The sequence below is a fragment of the Tupaia chinensis genome, unplaced genomic scaffold (assembly GCF_000334495.1).
Source record: "Tupaia chinensis unplaced genomic scaffold, TupChi_1.0 Scaffold000341_1, whole genome shotgun sequence".
NCBI classification, from domain to species: Eukaryota; Metazoa; Chordata; class Mammalia; order Scandentia; family Tupaiidae; genus Tupaia; species Tupaia belangeri.
Window position 1 is genome coordinate 1,215,503 of NW_006159835.1, and position 3,299 is coordinate 1,218,801.

General features: G+C 36.4%; 1 pseudogene; it reads left to right on the plus strand.

Annotated features, from left to right (window-relative positions):
- Positions 1–578: 578 nt before the first annotated feature.
- LOC114008455 (uncharacterized) lies at positions 579–702 on the plus strand (annotated as a pseudogene).
- Positions 703–3,299: the final 2,597 nt, after the last annotated feature.

The following is a 3,299-nucleotide window of genomic DNA, read 5'->3' on the forward strand; positions in this document are numbered from 1 at the left end:
AAAAATTTCTCATAATAGATTTTCTCTTACAAGAAAAGCTCAGGAATTTTAGTTGGTCATCAATGAGGTCATAGAGTTTCCAAGAGACTAGCCACACACACCACCCCACGCCTGTACCATTTAAAGTCAACTGGAATTAATCTACCACTTAGAGGTTTTATTTTAAAAACATCCTCTAGCAGTAAATTGTTGGCACAGAAAAATAGCCATAATGGAAAAAAGGGAAAATAATTCCTGACTAATCTCTGAATATGTCCTTTTTAGGGATATTTTTCTATATACTTTTGTTAATTAAAATACTTTTTTTGGTATTACATTTCAGAATATAAGAGATTTTGGTTTTGTGGAGTTTTATTTGTACTAAATTAACATATGAATTAATAAAATAATTCATTTTGGATGAATTTACTAGCTATGCTATGCTTACTGAAAATTAAATAATTTATTCAATCAATTTCATTGTAGTAAAGTCTGTGGGTCAGCCAGGGAATTAGGTGCTAGAAATATCAAGATAAATAAGGCATATCCCCCACTCAAATATTTATAGTCTAATAGTCATATTAATATGTAGCTAATTCTATCCCTGACCTGGGTAGAGTGGCAGTTGGCTGGTGGTACCCATCTCATATCAGCCAGGGACAAAGCTTACCCAGCCTGGGTTTGGGTCAGTGCTTATGCCTGGTTCATGCCGTGGATCCATGGCAGAAAAAAAATGTAGATGATTATATTTCACATATGAAAAAACTGTATCAGAAGATGAAGGTGAGGTTTTCAGTATCATGGTCACTGCTGCATCACCAGGATACACAATTGGCCTGGCACTTCAGAGAAATTCAGCAAATATTTTTTCAAGGGTGAATGAAGCTTTCTACAATTTTTCACTGCCTTCACTATTTTATGTGATTCTTATAGGGCCCAGTATTGACTAAAACCAGAAATGCTTAATTTGTTGGCAATGATGTCAAAGGGTAATGAGTATATTTTTTCTTCCCCTCTTTAGTGTGCAAATGTGATTTCCATGTCAAATCTTCAGATTGTTTGATTTTAATTTATTAGCATAATCACATAAGTGGACAGAGGGCCAAGGGAAAAAATCCTATGGTAAAAGGTATCCATCTTCCTCTGGAGCCTCTTTGGCCCTCCCAGTCAGCAAGTCCTCTCTATTCTCAGTGATTTATACTCCCACAAAACTTGTATTCTCTGCCTGGGGCCTTGGACTTAGTGGTCTGGTTTGGGGCTATTTGCCCTGATTTGGTCCATGTTGCCCCCAATCAAGGCAACTTCCAGCATCTCAGTCTTGCTCTGAGCCATGGCCAGAAAGAAATGACAATCTTACAGTGGTCCTGAAGAAACCAGACTAAGATTTTACTCATATCTCTGTTTCTTTATGCATGTATTATTATTATTATTATTATTATTATTATTATTATTTCAGAGATTTTTACTATAGGTCATGTGTGCTTGTTGGTGAAACAGAGACAGAGAGAGTTAAAGTGGGAAACCACTCCCCAGGGGCCATGACTATGACACAGTCCCTTTTCCTCCATTCTCCTCCTGGGATTTGGGGTATGTACACATGCATGCCCAAAACAAGTTTCCAGCTGCTGGGTCCAGGACTCAAACCGCCATCAACCATGTGCGAGTCCAACACCGTAACCACTATACCACCTACTGGCTCCTGTTTTGTTTTTTTCTTTTTCTTTCTTTCTTTCTTTCTTTCTTTCTTTCTTTCTTTCTTTCTTTCTTTTTTTTTTTTTTTAAATGTTATATTATTGCCTAGGACTTTGCAACAGAGCTTGAGCAAAACCAAACTGGGTTAATACCATACATTATAAGCAGCCACCAGTAATGGGAACAATGCATCTTTTCCAGGACTCCTAAAGCAGGCCAAAGAAACTCATTCTATCATTACCCATCCATCTCACCTTTGGACTATTGGGAAGATAATAGAAAGAGGAATACCAAGCTTGTGGTTTGTCCTCTCATAGCAGCTTGCTACGTCCCTGCAGAGTCAGCTACAGGTTACATGGGCCTGAAGTTCATACAACTTAGGGGGCACTCTTTAAATAAAATGACAAACACAAAATTCCTAGGTCCCCTCACAGGACTTTGGAAGGGCCTTTTGCAAGTGAGATGTCTGGAAGCTTATGACTCATTAGCTTTATGGGAGCTCCCACCCTCTCCCTCTCTGCCTTCATAGCATGCCTTCCACTAACGTCTGGGTCTAGTTTAATAATCTGGATGTTTCTTACAAATTACAGAACCTCCTTTATTTACCCTGAAGTCCACAAATTATAACCCAGGAAGTCTTTTTATTTATTTTTTTTACAAGAGAAAGGGTGAACTTTTGTTGAGACTCTCGTAACTGCAGTATTTTTTCCTTTTCTTTTGTCTTCTACTCTGTTTTTCTGTCACAGAGGGTTCACTTGCAATTCCCTGGAAAGCCTCTTCTGATCCAACCCTAGACTGCTTTTCTTAGGAAAGCTCTTGGCATTTAAATGATGCTGAGCTGCTAAGTTCTGGATTTAGTCAGGTTCTACAAGGAAGAACAAAGTCTTGTCATCCTCCAACTATTGCACTCTCTTCTTAATTGATTTCATCCCTACTTGAGATTCTACACAAATTTAAGGCACAAATAAATGTAATAATCCATTTTTTAAAAGGATAGGAAAGTTTCAAGAATATTCAAAAATAAGATGTAACATATTTTATATGCATGTACTCACATACACACACACACACAGTTATCTAACCTGACAAGATTTATCACATAATTACCTCTCATTCCACACTGTATGGCACAGATTCTGGCCTCTCAATAATGAAGTGGATAAGCACAGATGATCAGAGATTAGATTTTTGGCTTTATCAATTTTTGACAAATAATTTCATCCACTACTGGGAAATACCTTATTAAGTTGGTTAAAAATAAAAACACACACTTTATCTCGGGTTAGTACTGATCCCACTTGTGAAATTCCTTGTGAAGGAAGTGATCTCAAAGTAATAATAAAATCTGTGCAGCTCTTGCAAAATTTTGCCTATGACATGTATCATTTATACTTACACATCATTGACCAAAGTAAATTACCTATCCATATCTATCTTCAACAGGCAGGAAAATATAATCTTATCATATTCCTGAAAGAACTGGAATATTTAGAACAACCTTATAGGGTAATTCCCTTTTGTTCAGTAAATACTCGATTTGCTCTATTTCTTTTTTTTAAATAATTATTTTATTTAACTTTATTTATTTAATTAATTTATTTTAATTTGACCAGAGAGGAACAGAGTGT